This window comes from Scyliorhinus torazame, chromosome 18 (genome assembly GCF_047496885.1).
Source record: "Scyliorhinus torazame isolate Kashiwa2021f chromosome 18, sScyTor2.1, whole genome shotgun sequence".
Lineage (NCBI taxonomy): Eukaryota > Metazoa > Chordata > Chondrichthyes > Carcharhiniformes > Scyliorhinidae > Scyliorhinus > Scyliorhinus torazame.
The window spans coordinates 19,054,827-19,074,936 of NC_092724.1; positions in this window are offsets into that span (position 1 = coordinate 19,054,827).

Genomic DNA, 20,110 nt, shown 5'->3' on the forward strand with positions numbered 1-20,110 from the left:
CGAAGCTCGTGAATTAACTCTCTAAATACGTCCACCTCTCTCCTCCCTTAAAATGCTCCTTAAAACCGACCTCTTGAACCAAGCTTTGACCTTCTGACCTAATAAATAGCCCTCGAGTGGCCTGGTGTCAAATTTTATTTGATAAAGCTCCTGTGAAGAACCGTGTGACATTTTTATTACCTTAAAGGCACTATATAAATCCAAGTTGTTGATGGTATTGTTAAAATTCAAACTTAAAAAAAGAGAGATTGACATGGGCAGACTTAGGTTTAAAAACTGTCCATTTTGACATATATTCCTCAAAGTTAAAGAGCATCCCTGTGTTTAAAACGTTGAGAGATCAATGTTGTTCCTGCCAGCCATAAAATTCACTCATAATACGTTTCAACAGTTCTGTAGATCTGTGCCAGCTTTTTGGATTAACGCTATCAAGATCTTGCCCTCTCAGTCAGTGCCAGTGGTAACCAACCCATTTAGTGCTGTCAACTTGGGTCAGATGTATTCCTGGAAATTTCAATAACTGCCTTGAACCTAGCTGCCCAATCAAACTGTGTTTTATTCATCGCCAATATTTTGATAACCCGTCAACAAAAATATTCAAAGAATACTTTTCCCTTGGGTTTGTTCACAGCTGTGTCCACAAGATTAATTTTTAACTCCTGCAGATGCCAGGCCAACCCTGGAGGGTTGGCAACCCTAGACCCGCTCTATTCAGCACTCAAAGAGTTAAAGAATACGCTGCCTCTGTCTGGCCCTCACATTAAAAACATCAGTGTAATGAAATGCTAGGATACCAGGTCTCTCCTGCAATACCAAGGTTAAATGGTGCATCTGTTTTCGGGCCTAGTTAGGCCTTCATCGTAGCGACGGTTGCTAGGGTGTAGGCCGAGGGTAGTGGCAGCAGACGTGTTTAACAGACATCCCAGACAGTATCCCTTGGGGTATAGCACAATGAATTATACACTGTCTGGAAAACTGAAAAAAAAAGAGTTACGTTCCGATTCCAGATATTCTCACCGACGCCTAATTACAACTCAGTGCATGAACTCAGAACATTTCATTCCAATGTCGAAAAATTCTTGACCGGAGAGTGGCATTTTCCACGGCAATTCGTGTTTCTCACAAATAGTGCATGGGGCATGAACACTCAAGATGTTTTCTCCCACCAGCGCACATAATCCTGCAAATCTGATTAAATGAGGCGATGTTTAAACACCAATTGGAAAGGAGATTAGTTCCCCGCTAACTAACTAAACCACATTCAGTCATTAACTAAGGTGATGTTTATAAAGTAGGAACATCAAGTTATTCATTTGTATTTTGATATTTTACGAGTTTTGTTTTCAGTCACTTATTTGCTTTTGTCTATCTTGAAGTCTCAGAAGTCCAGGTGGGGTATATTTTTAGCCATATTTAATCTGGCTGACTCGTTGTGGTATCTCATTTGCTGACAAAGCCATCCCACGGCTGAAATGCGGGTGCCGCACATATGTGATGTTGGCATGACCTTTCCCCATCCAATACTGCTGATTGAGATTTACAAGGACAAGGCCAGATCTGGGAGTTCAGAACCGTCAGGCGAGACCGAACGGGCCGAGGCTCTATTCTCTGGACAAGAGGAGGCTTGAGGGGTGATAGAGGACAATCAAATTCCAAAAGAGGTTTGATTGGACAGATTGGGGCATTTTCTACTTATATGTGGAGACCAGAACTATAAGCCACAAAGATAAGATAGTTACTAATAAATCCAGGGGCAGCACTATTGTCTCATGCACTAGGGAACCAGGTCCAATTCCGGCATTGGAGTGACTGTCCGTGTGGAGTTTGCACTTTCTCCCCGAGTGTGCGTGGGTTTCCTCCGGGTGCTCCGGTTTCCTCCCACAGTCCAAAGATGTGCAGGTTAGGTGGATTGGCCATGGCAAATTGCCCCTTAGTGTCCAAAGATTAGATGGGGTTATGGGAAAAGGGCGGGGAAATGGGCCTAGGAGGAGGGATCTTTCGGAGGGTTGGTGTGGACTCGATGGGCCGAATGGCTTCCTTCTGCACTGTCGGGATTTTATGGTTCAATGAAACCGGTCGTGGAGTGTGCTACTTCCATCAGGATACACTCATTGGTAAGCCAACAATGTCTGCACTAGCTCGGCTATGTCCATCGGATGGATGACGGCCGCATGCCCAAAGGCCTTCTGTACGGTGAATTGACCACTAGGTCACGACCGTGCCACCGCTACACCTGCAAGTGAGATGTGAAGATGGTGGCGGACATTGACAACTGGGAGTCAGTCGCTGATAGCCTTGACCTCTGGACGTTGACTATCTGCAGGGGGGTCGGAAGAGATGAGCTCAGTTGGTCGGGAAGGGGGCGCACTGTCTTCCTCTGCAGCGAATATGGCAGACTGCCGTGCCAGAATGAGACCCCTGAGTCACACCAGATGATGCTTAACACAGTTGACTCCCATGGCGTGTAGCACTGTCTTACAGGACAGAAGGCTGTCACCCCCTAACAAATCCAATAGGAAATTCAGGGGAAAGGTCTTTACCAAGAGAGTGGTGAGACTGTGGAACTTGCTACCATAGGGAGTGGATGAGGTGAATAGTGTAGAGTACATATATTTAAGAAGAATCTAGATAAACACAGGAGAAATGCTGATAGGATGAAACAAAGAGTGGTTTAAGGTGGTTTACTGGCACAGGCTAATTGGAGCTGACCAATCTATTTCTGTGCTGTATGTTCTATTGAGTGAGAATGGTGCCACTCAGTGGCTCTTGTGAGAACTGACCAAAATTCTTTGTAATAAGAGTGGTAGACAGGTCTTTGGGTTTTATTTGCAACTCCTTAACCACTTGGAGCATGAATCAAAAACAATATTTTCATCCAAAATATATTTCCAGTATAATCTATCTGGTGTACAACATGCTCCAAGATCACAAGACAAGACCACTCGTGTAGTGGCTGGGTGGTATTTGGGCCAATGTATAAATGCGTCATTCAGTCCTCAGTTTCCAATCATACAAATATTGTGAATTTGTATTGTTGAAGCAGCACAACGTATAGCAGTCTGGTGAGACAACAGAAGTCCCCCAAAAGTGGTGCAGCACCACCGCAGGGTGACATATTTACATGAGAGATGTCCATTGCAATATAGATATAGTAATTTATAATGGAAATAAAAGTTGATGTAAAAACTTTTTTTGTTGTTATTTTTTAAGATATGTTTTTATTAAGAATTTTTCAACAATATTTTCCACCATACAAACAACCCCCCCCCCCCCCCCCCCCCCCCACCCGCCCCGTAACAAAGAAAAGAAAGAAAGCTTGCGTGGCAAGACATGAACATGGCAAGTCAATAAGATACAGAACTTTGTACATTGGATTCTTCCCGTACATGTCAGTTTCCAGATCATTCATGTATTTTCTTGCTCAAATGCCCCCCAGAGAAACCCCCCTTCCCCCTCCCTCCCCCCCCACAAACGATGTCCCCCCCCCCTCCCTCCCTGGGTTGTTGTTGCTGCTGTCCGACCTTCATCTAACGCTCCGCGAGATGGTCTAGGAACGGTTGCCACCGCCTGTAGAACCCCTGCGCAGACCCTCTCAAGGCAAACTTTATCCTCTCCAACTTGATAAACCCAGCCATATCATTTATCCAGGCTTCCACGCTGGGGGGCTTCGCCTCTTTCCACATTAACAAGATCCTTCGCCGGGCTACTAGGGATGCAAAGGCCAGAATGCTGGCCTCTTTCGCCTCCTGCACTCCCGGCTCGTCCACTACTCCAAATAGTGCTAGCCCCCAGCTTGGCTTGACCCGGACTTTCACCACCTTAGATACTGTTCCCACAACTCCCCTCCAGTGCCGGGCATGACCAAAACATATGGACATGGTTCGCCGGACTTCCTGAGCACCTCCCACATCTGTCCTCCACCCCAAAGAACCTACTCAGCCTCGCCCCCGTCACATGCGCTCTATGAACCACCTTAAATTGTATCAGGCTAAGCCTGGCACACGAGGAAGAGGAATTAACCCTAATTAGGGCATCAGCCCACAGACCCTCTTCAATCTCCTCCCCCAACTCCTCCTCCCATTTACCCTTCAGCTCCTCTACCAAAGCCTCCCCCTCTTCTTTCATCTCCTGGTATATCGCCGACACCTTGCCCTCTCCGACCCATACACCCAAAGTCACCCTGTCTTGAATCCCGTGCCGGGAGCAACGGGAATTCCCTCACCTGTCGCCTCACAAACGCCCTCACTTGCATGTACCTGAAAGTGTTTCCCGGGGGTAGCCCAAACTTCTCCTCCAGCGCCCCTAGGCTCGCAAACGTCCCATCAATGAACAGGTCCCCCATTCTTCTAATCCCTGCCTGACGCCAGCTCTGAAACCCCCCGTCCATCCTTCCTGGGACAAACCGATGATTGTCTCTGATCGGGGACCACACCGAGGCTCCCGTCGCACCCCTGTGCCGTCTCCACTGCCCCCAGATCTTTAGCGTTGCCGCCACCACCAGGCTCGTGGTGTACCTTGTCGGCGAGAGCGGCAGCGGTGCCATCACCAGCGCCCCCAGGCTCGTTCCTTTGCAGGACGCCATCTCAACCTCTTCCACGCCGCCCCTCTCCCTCCATCACCCACTTACGGATCATTGCCACGTTGGCTGCCCAATAGTAACCACCCAAATTCGGCAACGCCAACCCTCCTCTATCTCTGCTACGCTCCAGGAACCCCCTCCTTACCCTCGGGGTCTTGCTCGCCCATTCAAATCCCATAATGCTCCTGCTTACCCTCTTAAAGAAGACCTTAGTAATCACAATTGGGAGGCATTGGAATACAAAAAGAAACCTCGGGAGGACCACCATTTTAACCCTACCCACCAGCGAGAGTGGCAACATGTCCCACCTTTTAAAATCCTCCTCCATCTGTTCCACCAGCCGCGTCAAATTAAGTTTGTGCAGTGCCCCCCAGCTCCTAGCCACCTGAATCCCCAAGTATCGAAAGCTCCTTTCCACCCTCCTCAACGGTAGGTCGTCTATCCCTCTTCCCTGGTCCCCCGGAAGGATCACAAAGAGCTCACTCTTTCCCACATTGAGCTTATAGCCCGAAAAGTCTCCAAACTCCCGTAGAATCTGCATTACCTCAACCATCCCCTCCACTGGATCAGCCACATACAGCAACAGATCGTCTGCGTACAGCGACACTCGATGTCCCTCTCCCCCTCGAACCACCCCCCTTCCATTTCCCCGACTCCCTTAACGCCATGGCCAAAGGTTCAATTGCTAATGCAAACAGCAGAGGGGACAGGGGGCACCCCTGTCTCGTCCCTCGATACAGCCGGAAATACTCCGACCTCCGCCGGTTCGTAACCACACTCGCCACCGGGGCTTTATACAGGAGCTTAACCCAACTAATAAACCCTCCCCCAAACCCAAACCTCCTCAACACTTCCCAGAGATACTCCCACTCTACCCGATCAAAGGCCTTCTCCGCGTCCATGGCTGTCACTATCTCCGCTTCTCCCTCCACCGATGGCATCATTATCACATTTAGGAGCCTTCGCACATTAATATTTAACTGCTTACCCTTTACGAATCCCGTCTGGTCCTCTTGAATCACCCCCGGGACACAGTCCTCAATCCTCGTGGCCAACATTTTTGCCAGCAACTTAGCATCTACGTTAAGGAGCGAGATCGGTCTATACGACCCACATTGCAGTGGGTCCTTATCCCGCTTCAAGATCAAAGAGATCGTCGCCTCCGACATTGTCGGGGGCAGGGTCCCTCCCTTGTTCATTGAAGGTCCTTACCAGCAACGGGGCTAACAGGTCTACATACTTCCTATAAAACTCCACCGGGAACCCACCCGGCCCCGGGGCCTTCCCTGCCTGCATGCTCCCCAGTCCTTTAACCAACTCCTCCAGTTGATGTAAAAACTTGACAACAGGAAGTGCAAAATTCTTAATATATTAACAGATACGCAATGTTTACATCCTGCTAATGTATCATTTGTATCATCTAGGTGCCCATGTGGCACGAGGTGGCACAGTGGTTAGCACTGCTGCCTCACAGCGCCAGGGACACGGGTTCAATTCCGACCTTGGTCGGTGTGGAGTTTCCACATTCTCCCCGTGTCTGCGTGGGTTTCCTCTGGGTGATCTGATTTCCTCCCACAGTCTAAAGATGTGCAGGTTAGGTGGATTCGCCATTCCAAATTGCTCCTAAGTGTCCAAAGGTTGGATGGGTTACAGGGATAGGGTGGGGGATTGGGCCTAGATGGGGTGGTCTTTCGAAGGGTCAGTGCAGACTCGATGGGCCAAATCGCCTCTTTCTGCACTGTAGTGATTCTATGATTCTCTATGTTAATTTGTAAAAAATTGAAGAAAACATTGAGTCCCCTCTCAGTTTAGGGCAATGGGACCATGATTTTTTTGGGGGAGTCAATTTTGTTTTAGTAACCTAGAAGATATCACTTCTTGTAGTCATGTGGCTCCCAGGAACCAATGAGCACCAAAATAAGAACATAAGAATTAGGAGGAGTAGGTCATTCAGCCCTCCGAGCCCGTTCCGCCATTCAATGAGATCATGGCTGATCTACTTCAACACCAGTTCCATGCACTATCCCTGCATCCCTTGATGCGTCTAACGTATAGAAATCTATCAACTCTGCTTGGAACGTGCTCAATAACTGAGCCTCCACAGCCCTCTGTGGTAGTGAATTCTAAAGACTCGCCACCTTCTGAGTAAATAAATCCCTCCCCTCCTCAGTCCTAAGAGGGGGGGAACACCCTTTCTGCACGTACCCTGATGAGCCCTGAAAGAATATTGCATGCTTGAATGAGATCACTTCTCATTCTTCTAAACTCCTGAGAATAAAGGCAGAGTCTGATTAATATTTCCTCGTAGAGAAAGTCGACAATGGTGAGTTTTATTTTCAGCCACATTGATGAATCACCAGTGAGCAGCAGTTTCATCACCTGGTTACCAACAAAGCAATGGCAGGATCACTCAACAACTTACATTTATATTGTACCTTTAAGATAACAACTTACATTTATATCGTACCTTTAAGATAATAAAGCACCCCAAATCACTTTGCAAGAGCAAAATATGACAGCAAGCCACATAAGGTCAGATTAACCAAAGCTTAGTCAAAGTTGCAGGTTGTAAGGAGTGTCATAAAAGAGGGGAGAGAGAGGTAGAGAGGCTGTGAGGTTTAGGGAAGGTATTGCAAAGCTTAGGAACGAGGCAGCTGAAGGCATGGTGGGGCGATTAAAATCCGAAATCCTTAAGAGACTGGAATTAGAAAGGTGGGGAGCTGCTGGGCTTTGTGGGTGTCAAGAGAGTTGCATAGTGGTGAGGTAGAGCTGGGTGCTGTCAGCGGTCTTCCGAAAAGAACACGGTGCTTTTGGATGATGTTGTTGCGAGGTAGCATGTAGATGAGAAATTATTGGGGGCCGAGGATGGAGACCCAAAACTAACAGGACTGTAATGGGAAGAGAAGACGATCCTTTAAAACTGAGATGAAGAGGAATTTCTTCAGTCAGAGGGGGGTGAATTTGTGGAACTCTTTACCGCAGAAGGCTGTGGAGGCCAAATCATTGAGTGTCTTTAAGACAGAGTTAGATAGGTTCTTGATTAATAAGGGGACCAGGAGATATGGGGAGAAGGCAGGAGAATGGGGATGAGAAAATATCAGCCATGATTGAATGGCGGAGCAGACTCGATGGGCCAAGTGGCCTTATTCTGCTCCTGTGTCTTATGGTCTTATTCAAGGTGGAACAAGGTGAAAGACATCCAACATAGTAGACAACTGTGGAAAGGCATTGGAGGAGGATGGTTTGGTCAACTGTGTATAAGGCTGTCAAGGACAGGTCAAGATGGATGGGAAAGAAAGTTTATTGTTGTCAATAGGATGTAATTTGTGAGTTTGATGAGATCCATTTCCAGTTCATGACAGTGGCAAGAACCTGATTCAAGGGATTCCATGAAAGGTGGACAAGTATTTGTGAGGTAACAACATGTTCAAAGGTTTTTGTAGAGCAAAGTGGTTGGAATTGGGGCCAGTAATTTGCAAGGTCAATGGAGTCAAGGGTTAGTTTCTTTGAGAGGAAAGGGATGATGGAGGGGAGGCGGTGGTATAGTGGTATTGTCTCTGAACTAGTAACCCAGAGACCCAGGATAATGATCTGGGGGACCCGGGTTCGAATCCCACCACGGCAGTTGATAGAATTTAAACTCAATAAAATATCTGGAATTAAAAGTCTAATGATGACCGTCGTCGTAAACCCCCATCTGGTTCACGAAAGTCCTTTAGGGAAGGAAATCTACCATCCTCACCTTGTCTGGCCTACATGCGACTCCAGACCTAGCCCTGGCAATGGCCTAGTCCTGTTGACCCTGCAACATCCTCCTTACTAACATCTGGGGGCTTGTGCAGAAGTTGGGGGAGCAGCCTCACAGACTAGTCAAGCAACAGCCTGACATAGTCATACTCACAGAATCATACAGACAATGTCCCAGACACCACTCTTACCACTCTGGGTATGTCCTGTCTCACCGGCAGGACAGACCCAGCAGAGGTGGTGGCACAGTGGTACACAGTCGGGAGGGTGTTGCCCTGGGAGTCCTCAACTTTGGCTCTGGAACCCATGAAGTCTCATGGCTTCAGGTTATCATGGGCAAGGAAATCTACTGCTGATTAGTATATAATAATCTTTTTCTTTAAAAAATTATTATTATTTTTTTTTTAATTCTCCTTTTTCACATTTTCTCCCACATTTACATCTATCAACAATAAACAATAATCAGCAAGATATGTCAGTCCCCATAATAACAACAATCCCATCCGCCCACCAACCCCCAAACCTCAATCCGCATGTTTACATAAACAAATGACAAAAAGGAATCAGGGATTACCTATAGTCACCCTTAATCTACACAGCCCACCTCCCCCCCCCCCCCACCCCACTCCCCCAACTAATGTTCGATGTTATCCAGTTCTTGAAAGTGCATAATAAATAGTGCCCATGACTTGTAGAACCCCTCCGAGCTTCCCCTCAGTTCGAACTTAACCTTCTCAAGGGTCAAGTATTCCAACAGGTCCCCCCGCCACGCCAGGGCACTGGGTGGAGAGGCTGCTCTCCATCCCAGCAGGATCCGCCTTCGGGCGATCAACGAGGCGAAGGCTATGATATCTGCCCCCACTCCAGTTTCCAACCCTGGCTGGTCCGACACCCCGAATATGGCCTCCTGGGGACCCGGGTCCAATTTCACACGCACCACCTTGGAAATTACCCTAAACACCTCCTTCCAGTACTCCCCTAGCTTTGGACAGGACCAAAACATATGAACGTGATTCACGGGCCCCCCCCCCCGCAACGCTCACACACATCCTCTACTCCTTCAAAAAATCGGCTCATCCTTGCCCTCGTGAGGTGCGCTCTATATACCACCTTCAGCTGTATCAGCCCCAACCTCGCACATGAGGTGGGGGCATTCACTCTCCGGAGCACCTCACACCAGACCCCCTCCTCTATAACCTCTCCCAGCTCTTCCTCCCACTTTGCTTTGATCCCTTCCAGTGGTGCCTTATCCTCTTCCAGAATAGCTCCGTACACCGCTGACACTGCCCCCTTCTCCAGTCCCCTTGTCGTCAATACCTCCTCCAGCAATGTGGAGGCCGGTTCCTCTGGGAAGCTCTGTATCTCCTTCCTGGCAAAATCCCGAACCTGCATGTACCTGAACCCTTCTCCCTGCTCTAGCCCATACTTCGCTTCCAGCTCCCTCAATCCTGCAAACCGACCCCGAAAAAACAAATCTTTTAGCGTCTTAATCCCCATCTCTTCCCATTTCCGAAAACTTCCATCCCACCTCCCTGGCTCAAATCTGTGGTTCCCCCGAATCGGCATTTCCCTTGACCCTAAACCCAACCCGAAGTGTTGGCGAAACTGCCTCCGGATTTTCAGTGAAGCTATTATTACCGGACTCCCTGAATATTTCCCCGGAGCTATCGGGAGCGGCGCTGTTGCAAGTGCCTTCAGCCCCGACCCCCTGCACAAACTCTCCTCCATTCTGACCCACTGAGAATCCACCCCTCTGACCCAGCTCCGCACTTTCTCCACATTCGCCGCCCAGTAGTAGTACAACAAGTTCGGGAGACCCAAACCCCCTGCCTGCCTTCCCCTCTGTAGCAGCACCTTTCTCACTCTGGCCACCTTCCCTCCCCATATGAATGAGGTAATCCTTCCCTCAATCTCCCTGAAAAAAGACTTTGGCAGGAAAATCGGTAGGCATTGAAAAATAAACAGGAATCGCGGCAACACATTAATTTTAACCGCCTGTACCCGACCTGCCAGTGACAGAGGAAGGCCGTCCCACCTTGCCAGATCGGCTTTCACTCTCCCCACCAAACTAGTGATGTTGTACCTGCGAAGCCTCCCCCACTCCCGGGCAACCTGCACCCCCAGATACCTAAAATGAGTCCCTGCTCTACGGAATGGCAGCCCCCCCACCCCCGGCCGAGACACCACAAAGTACTCACTCTTGTCCAGGTTCAACTTGTACCCCGAGTAAGACCCAAATACCCGCAGTAGCTCCAATATTCCTCCTATCGACGCACTCGGCTCCGACACATACAGCAGCAAGTCGTCGGCATATAAGGACACCCTATGCTCTATCCCCCCCCCGCCCCCCACACTATTTCTTGCCATGCTCCCGAACGTCTCAATGCGATGGCCAGCGGCTCAATCGCAAGTGCAAACAGCAGGGGGGACATAGGACATCCCTGTCTCGTCCCACGGTGGAGAGAGAAATATCTCAAACTGATATTATTTGTGCGGACACTCGCCTTCGGTTCCTTATATAATAGCTTTACCCAGTTTACAAACCTTGGTCCAATCCCAAACCGCTCCAGCACTGCCATCAGCTACCCCCATTCTACCCGATCAAACGCCTTCTCGGCGTCCAATGCCACAACTACCTCTGTTTCCTTTCTTTCCGCCGGTGCCATAACAACGTTCAAAACCCTCCTAATGTTCGAAAACAGCTGCCTCCCTTTCACGAACCCCGTCTGATCCTCCCCTATCACCTTCGGGAGGCACTCCTCCAGCCTACCCGCCAGTACCTTTGTCAACACTTTTACGTCCACATTCAGAAGTGATATGGGCCGATACGACCCACACTCCGTCGGATCCTTATCTTTTTTTAGTAACAGGGAAATCGATGCCTGCCCCAAGGTTTGCGGCAACACCCCCTTCCCTATCGCCTCCTCCAACATCCCCACCATCAGGGGTGCCAACCTATCCTTAAATTTTTTATAATATTCCACCGGAAACCCATCCGGCCCTGCCACCTTCCCCGACTGCATCCTCCCAATCGCATCCTTTATCTCCTGCTCCACTATTGCTCCTTCATATGTAGCCCTGTCCCCCTCCCCTAGCCTCGGGTACTCCAACCCATCGAGAAGTTCCTGCATCTCACGGTCTCCCCCGGGTGGCTCTGACTTGTACAACCTCTCATAAAACTCCTCAAAAACCTTGTTAATCAGCACTGGGGCCACCACCAACTTCCCTGCCCTATCCCTCACCTGAAGAATTTCCCTTGCCGCTGCCTCCCTCCGGAGCTGACCTGCTAACATACGCCCTGCCTTATATCCATGTTCATAAACTGCACCCCTTGCTCGTCTCAGTTGGCGGTCGAATCTCGCCTGTAGTTCCTTCCTCTTTTCCAGCTTCGCCGGGTCCCCATCCTCTGCATACCTCCTATCTACCTCCAACATCTCATCTATTACCCTCTGCCGCTCCAACCTCTCCTCCTTATCCACCCTAGCCTTAAACAAAATTACCTCACCTCTCACCACCGCCTTTAGAGCCTCCCAGGCGACTGCCTTCGACACCTCACCCGTACAATTGAAACCTACATATTCCTTAATTACCTTTTCAATTTTCTCACAGAATACGTGGTTCCCCAAAAGCCCCACATCCAGTTTCCACCCCGGTCTCTGCGCTGCCCCCTTCTCTAGCACCATATTCACCCAATGTGGAGCGTGATCTGACACTGCAATTGCAGAGTATTCCGACCCCTTGACTCCAGCCAGCAAAGCCTTCCCCACCACAAAAAAGTCGATCCGCGAGTATACCTTATGGACCGCTGAGAAAAATGAATACTCCCGTTCCCTTGGGTGCAGGAACATCCAAGGGTCCACCCCTCCCATTTCCACCATTAGCCCAGCCAGCGCCTTCGCCGCCCCTCCCTGATGGGGCCAGCGAGCGCGGCCGTGATCTGTCCAACCTTGGCTCCTGCACCAGGTTCCAGTCCCCCCCCCACAATCAGCTCATGCGTGTCTAAGTCGGGAATAGCCCCAAACACCTTCCTCGCGAATCCCACATCGTCCCAATTGGGACCGTATACACTTAACAGCGCCACTAATCTCCCCTCCAGCGCCCCTGCCACAATCACATATCTACCCCCCGATCTGCCACCACCTTCTCCATCTGGAAGCATACCCTTTTGCTGACCAGCACCGCTACCCCTTGAGCCTTTCCATCAAATCCGGAGTGAAACACTTGGCTAACCCAGCCCTTTTTAAGTCTCACCTGGTCCTTCACCCTCAAGTGAGTCTCCTGCAGCATTGCTACATCGGCTTTCAAACTTTTAAGATGTGCAAGCACCCTTGACCTCTTGACCGGACCTCCTAGCCCTCTCACGTTCCACGTGACTATCCTTACTGGGGGTCTCTCACCTCCCCCACCTTTCTTATCCACCATCACCATACCACCGGGCCCTGCCCCATAAGCCTGACCCGTCCCTGTCCATTGTTAACATCGAACCCCTTCCCCCCCTCCCAAGAACCCCCCCTACAAAAACATCCCCCAACATCCCTCCCTCCACCCCCTCTTGCTCGCCTTGTAGGCCCATTGAAGCCTGCAAGCCTGCTACCCAGGCTCCAACGTCTGCAGCCCTCCTCTCACCTCACCCCCGTTCACTAACTGACTTTAGTTAGCTAGCGCGGGTGGCTCCCCCCCGCCAATACCTCTCGCCCCCTTCCGCCCAGTCCCAGAGAAAGAAACACCAAAACAAACCCAACAATCCAACCCCTACAATTCACTAACATAACATTTAACCGTCGCACACAGAACGCCATTAACTTGAACTCTGTAACAATGCAAAGAGAAGTAAATTTTAAATTTCAGTACAAATCAATAAAAAGAAAGTTGTAACATTTGTACATTTTCCAGCCGCTCAAACACAGTCCACAGTCTCTCTTCCAGTTCCGCTCTTCACGTCTGTCCCAAGCCTTCTGCCCTCACGAACGCCTCAGCCGCCTCCGCTGTCTCAAAATAAAAGTCTTTGGCTTTATATGTTACTCTCAACTTCGCCGGGTACACCATACCAAATTGCACCCCCTTCTTGTACAAAGCCGCCTTCACTCGCCCAACGGTCGCTCGTCTTTTTGCCAACTCCACCGTCCAGTCCTGGTAGATCCGAACCGCAGTACCATCCCACAGCACCTCACGCTTCTGCTTCGCCCAGCTTAATACTTTCTCCTTCATGCAAAACCTGTGGAAGCAGATAATTACTGCCCTTGGCGGCTCGTTCACTTTGGGCTTCGGCCTTAATGACCGATGAGCTCGGTCTAGCTCGTACAGGGTGGGGTTCTCACCCTCCCCCATCAGCTCCGCCAACTTCTTAGCGAAGTATTGCATTGGCCTTGGGCCCTCTGTCCCTTCGGACAAGCCCACAATTCTCAAATTGTGCCGCCTTGAGCGGTTTTCCAAGTCTTCCAGCTTTGCTCGGAGCCCTCTGTTAACCTCCACCACCCTCCGCAGCTCGTCCCCCATCGAGTTGACCTGGTCGCTGTGTCGTGTCGCGGCCTCCTCCACCTCCTTCATCTTCTCGCCCTGCTCTCTCACCTCGGCCAATGCCTTTGCCACCTCCACCCTGATCGGGCCGATTGCCTCCTCCAACAATGACCTCGCCACGACACCATCTCTTTCCTCAGGATCTCCATGTGCCTCACCAAACGTTTTTCCAGCTCCACCACCATCACCTCGTTCATCTTCTCCACCGCAAGTAGTGCGGTCCCCCCTTGCAGTTCGGCTTCCGCCATCCTGTCAACACTTTTGCTCGTCTTCTCCTTCGGCAGCGAACCCGCGTTTCCTCCTTTCTTTGACGCTGCTTTTTGCATCTTTTAGCGGCTTATTATTTTTTATCTTCTTTCCTTTCGCCTCTCTCCCCCTTCACCCTCCTGCCCTTCTTCTGACATTCTTCTTTTTTGAGAAAAAAAAACTTTTACCAAACTTCCATGAATCTTCTTTCTTTCTCCTCTACATTCACCTGGGACCAGGCTTCAACCTTCTTCTTCCTAGGTGGGAGCCATCTGGCGTGGAGCACCCTCCCTACATGGCGCGCGGGCCTTCCCCCACAGCTCTTCGTAGCTCCGCCCCGCTGCTCTGACCTGCCGGGCCCGGCGCCTCAGCCCACGCCGCCCGACACCCACGCAGGGTTCTTGCCGGCTTTTAAACCGGCCCCGCTGGCTGCTCGTGGCGGCCCCAAAGGCCGACGATAGTCGGGGGGTGCGTGAGGTCTCGGGGATTTCCCCGAAATCACCGCGAATCGCGGCCACCGGCGGGAGCTCTTTATTTTGCGGCCGCCCTGCTCGCCCACCCCACCGGAAGTCATTATATAATAATCTTTATTGTCACAAGTAGGCTTACATTAACACTACAATTAAGTTACTGTGAAAAGCCCCTAGTTGCCACATTCTGGCGCCTATTCGGGTGAACAGAGGGAGAATTTAGAATGTGCAAATGACCTAACAGCAGGTCTTTTGGGACTTGTGGGAGGAAACCGGAGCACCCGGAGGAAACCCACGGAGACACGGGGAGAACATGCAGACTCCGCACAGACAGTGACCCAAGTCAGGTATCGAACCTGGGACCCTGGCACTGCGAAGCAACAGTGCTGACCACTGTGCTACCGTGCCGGCCACCATCAGCTGATGAATCAGTACACCTCCATGTTGAACACCACTTAGAGGAAGCACGGAGGGTGGCAAGGGTGCAGAATATGCTCTGGGTGGGGACTTCAATGTCCATCACTAAGAGTGGCTCGGTAGTACCACCACAGACCGAGCTGGCCGGGTCCTAAAGGACATAGCTGCTAGACTGGGATGGGCAGCAGGTGGGGAAGGAACCAACAAGAGGGAGAAACATACTTGACCTCATCCTCACCATCCTGCCTGCTGCAGACGCATCTGTCCATGACAGTATCAGTGAAAGTGACCACCGCACAGTCCTTGTGGAGACTCCATCATGCTGTGTGGCACTGCCACAGTGCTAAATGGGATAGACCAAACAGATCTAGCAACTCAAGGCTGGGCATCCAGGAGGCGCTGTGGGCCAGCAGCAACACAATTGTAATCAACCACAATCTGCAACCTCATGGCCCGGCATATCCCCCACTCTACCATTACCATCAAGTCAGGAGATCACCCTGGTTCAATGAAGAGTGCAGGAGAGCATGCCAGGAGCAACATCAGGCATACTGAAAAATGAGGTGTCAACCTGGTGAAGCTACAACACAGGACTACTTGTGAGCAAAATATTATAAGCAGCAAGTAATAGACAGAGCTAAGCGATTCCACAACCAACGCATCAGATCTAAGCTCTGCAGTCCTGCCATCTCCAGCCGCGAATGGTGGTGGACTATTAAAAAGCTCATGGAGGAGGCTCCACAAATATCCCCATCCTCAATGATGGAGGAGCCCAGCACATATGTGCAAAAGACAAAGCGGAGGCATTCGCAACAATCTTCAGCCTGAAGTGCCAATTGGATGATCCATCTCGGTCTCCTCCAGAGGTCCCCAGCATCACAGATGTCAGTCTTCAGCCACTATGATTCACTCCACGTGATATCAAGATATGGCTGAAGGCACTGGATACTGCAAAGGTTATAGGCCCTGACCATATGCTGGCAATAGTAACGAAGACTTGCCGCACCCCTAGCCAAGCTGTTCCAGTACAGCTACAACACTGGCATCTACCCAGCAATGTGGAAATTTGCCCAGGTCTGTCCTGTACACAAGAAACAGGACAAATGCAACCCAGCCAATTATCGCCCTATCAGCAAAGCAATGGAAGGAGTCATCAACAGAGCTACCAAGCGGCACATATTCAGCAATAACCTGCTCACAGTCGCTGTTTGAGTTCCACCAGTCACTCAGCTCCTGACCTCATTACAGCCTTGGTTCAAACATGGACAAAAGAGCTGAATGCCAGAGGTGAGGTGAGAATGACTGTCCTTGACATCAAGGCAGCATTTGACTGAGTATGGCATCAAGGAGCCCTAGCTAAACTGGAGTCAATGGGAATCAGGGGGGGAAACTCTCCGCTGGTTGGAGTCATACCCGGCACAAAGGAAGATGGGTGTGGTGGTTGAAGGTCAATCATCTCAGCTCCAGGACATCACTGCAGGAGTTCCTCAGGGTAGTGTCCTAGGCATAACCATCTTCAGCTGCTTCATCAATGACCTTCCTCCCATCATAAGGTCAGAAGTCAGGATGTTCACTGATGACTGCATAATGTTCAGCACCTTTAGCAACTTCTCAGATACTGAAGGAGCCCATGTCCAAATGCAGTGAGACTTGGACAATTTCCAAGTTTGGGCTGGCAAGTGGCAAGTTACATTCACATCACACAAGTGCCAGGCAATAAATCCCCGCAATCAAAATCCTGGGGGTTACCATTTATCAGAAACTGAACTGGACTAGCCATATCAATACTGTGGCTATCAGGGCAGCTTACAGGCTACAAATCCTATGGCGAGTGGGATTCTGAATTCTCCCTCTGTATACCCGAACAGGTGCCATAGTGTGGCAACTAGGGGATTTTCACAGTAACTTCATTGCAGTGTTCATGTAAGCCTATGTGTGACACTAATAAAGGTTATGAGCAAAACTTGCATTTATACGGATGACCACAGGACAGCTCAAAGCACTCTACAGGGGGTGGGGGGGGGGGGGGGGGGGGGGGGCGCGAATCAAGTCCACATGTTCTGGGTGATCCGAGATTGAGGGGGGTCTGGCAGGGGTTCTTGCACGTGATGTCCGAGGTGCCAGGTGTGGAGGTGGTTCCGAGTCCGGATATTTGGGGTGTCAGAAGACCCGGGAGTCCAGGGGGCGAGAGAGGCTGATGTTTTGGTCTTTGCCTCCATGACGGATGGCACGGTGGCGCAGTGGGTTAGCCCTGCAGCCTCACGGCGCCGAGGTCCCAGGTTCGAGCCCGGCTCTGGGTCACTGACACTTTAAGAAGATGGTGTGGAGTTTGCACATTCTCCCCGTGTTTGTGCAGGCTAGGTGGATTGGTCACACTAAATTGCCCCTTAATTGGAAAAAATGAATTGGGTACTCTAAATATTTAAAAAAAGTTTGGTTTGAGGGACTCATCAGAGGTGGAAACAGTTTATTGATTTCTTTAGGAGGATTGAAGGGTCAGCTGTGGGGGGAGGTGAGGGGATCCGTAAGGGGGAAGGCGGGAAGCAAGGTGGTGTTGATGTCATGGGAGCAGGTGGGGTGTGGTTGTTGAATTGTACTGTTATTCTTCGGATTCTTTTTGTGCGTATATGAGAAAATGCTTTGAATAAAATACCTTCTAAAAGAAAAGTCAGCCCAGCCAGCGATGCCTACATCAAATGAATATAGAATATATCCAAAAGATACCATACTGCACATCCAGCGAATGTCAGCCTTAATTTTTGTGCTCAAGTCCTGGAACAGGATTTGAACACTCAACCACCTGGGTCTGTGAGCTCACCCCTGTCGTCAGGAAAAATTAGGGCAGGTAAACAAAAGCTCGATGAAAGCGGCAGGTTTTAAAAGGCACCAGAAAGGAGGGGAGAGGTAGAGAGGTTTAGGGAGGAAATTCCTTCGGCAGCTGAAGACACAGGGTGTGATGAAACCAGGAGAAGCACGAGGTCCCCAGTTGGAGGATGATAAGAGATTAGGGCCTTCTTTCCATGCTGAAATGTTTCAAATTTTGAAGACAAAGTATTTTGGCCACAAAACGTAATGTCGAGAGGGCAAATGCATTTGTAGTGTAGTCACACGGCTACCACAAAGTTTCTGACTCACCCATCACAAAAGATGGCAGTGTCATCTTCTCAAAAAAAAAATTGCAGTCAAATCGTCAAAGGAATCTTCAAACTATCTCCTGTGAAACAGCACCCTCTGCTGTCAAACAAACTTACTTCAGAAAGCAACGTCCACAAAATAGATGGGAGGAGGCCTCCAAAGTTTGGAGATTTCAACTGTATTCTGGACCCTCTCCTCTCACGAGGGCACCACTGGACAGGATGGTTATCTTGACATAGTTATTGAAGGACTTTGATTCACAGCAGAGCCCAATCCTGTCCAAATTCTACGATTCCAACATTCTGTGGGGGGCTCCCATCATACCGCTTGAGGTGCCACCGTGTCTGCGTGGGTCTCACCCCCACAACCCAAAGATGTGCAGGGTAGGTGGATTGGCCACGCTAAATTGCCCCTTAATTGGAAAAAATGAATTGGGTAGTCTAAATTTTTTTTAAAAATAAATACCTGATGAGGTGTCACTTGATGTGAACGCGGGCGCAGCTGCGTTATTGCGAGTTCCAACTCTGCTCGACTTTCGCTGTCTTTTCATCCGCGTGCGCATTTCTTTTTAAAAATCTTTTCTTGGTTCACATAACATCAATTATGTCCTGAGAATTGTTGGTCGGTGTTTTTTGCATGGCAGAACAGAGTTTGAATGTTTAAATCCTTGCTTGTTCATGGAGGCTGGTAGGAGTCGGGGGTGAGGGCCTGCCTTTGGTGGCGCAGTTGCCTTTGAACGGGCTCCCACCCCGTGGGTGCGGTGTGTGTCGACGGAGTGTGGCAGCCAATGAAGCTGCTGTTCTGGCAGCACGGTGGTGCAGTGGTTAGCACTGCTGCCTCACGGCGACGAGGTCCCAGGTTCGATCCCGGCTCCGGGTCACTGTCCGTGTGGAGCTTGCACATTCTCCCCGTGTTTGCGTGGGTTCCGCCCTCACAACCCAAAGATGTGCAGGCTTGGTGGATTGGCCACGCTAAATTGTCCCTTAATTGGAAAAAATGAATTGGGTATTCTAAATTTAAATTAAAAAAAGATGCTATTCTGGCTGAAAATCTCGGCTCTGCAGTACAGGTGGTCAAGGTCCAATTCCAAGCGCTGCGGGGTGTTTTTATGGAGACGCATGAGAGGGTTCCCGCAATAGAAAGAGAACTGTCCCTGATGGAATCCCACCTCTGTGCAGTCAGATTCCTGCTGCATGGCCTGACGTCCATCCTGGTGGAGTCGGGAGAGAGAGAAGGGAACAGGAGGAGTGCTGCTGAGCCCATCCCCAAGGCAAGGCGGAGGAGAAGTTCCCAGTTCAGTTCGAGAATTGGCTTCCATGTTTCGGGGATCTCCATTTGGAGGTTGGACAGATTAAATTCGATGGAGTGCACTTAATCCTGTCTTCTAGGCCTGGGGTTGGTGTGGCCTTCCAAACACTGGTACTGGATAAACACTTCTGCAGTATAAACACTACATCCTGTTCTGGATGTCGGTCGTGTGGGGTTAGAGGTAACCGTGTCACCCCCGCTTGGCCGGAGACTAGGTTGCTGACTGCCTGGATTCTGGAGAGACCCCATGGTGGAAGTGATAGTGCCTCGTGCTTCATTTGTCAAAATCCTTGAAATACCCTGGGGAGTTCTCATTGATCTTGATCCTGCACCGTCCTTGATTTTGGCCTGTTTTGTGCGCCAGTGAAGAAGTCTTTATCCTGAGGACTGTCTTGCATTCCTGCTCCTCGGTAATGATCCTGGACTTTCCTCCCTGTTGCTTATGTTGTTGTCTGCTTGATGTTGTCAATTTTTTCTGTTTACAGGGAAGAGAATGGTGTGGAGATGGCCTGTACCGTTGATTATCCTGATTTATCATGTTTAGCCAAATGTTGAATATGGGATTTTTGAACAGTCTTTACTCTTTAATGAACCTAAATGTATTTGGGTTTTATATGGTCCAACAGTCCTCGTGGTGGAAGGAGGGGGTGCCTTTGTTGCTTCCCCACCTCTGTCGCACCTAGAAGGAAAA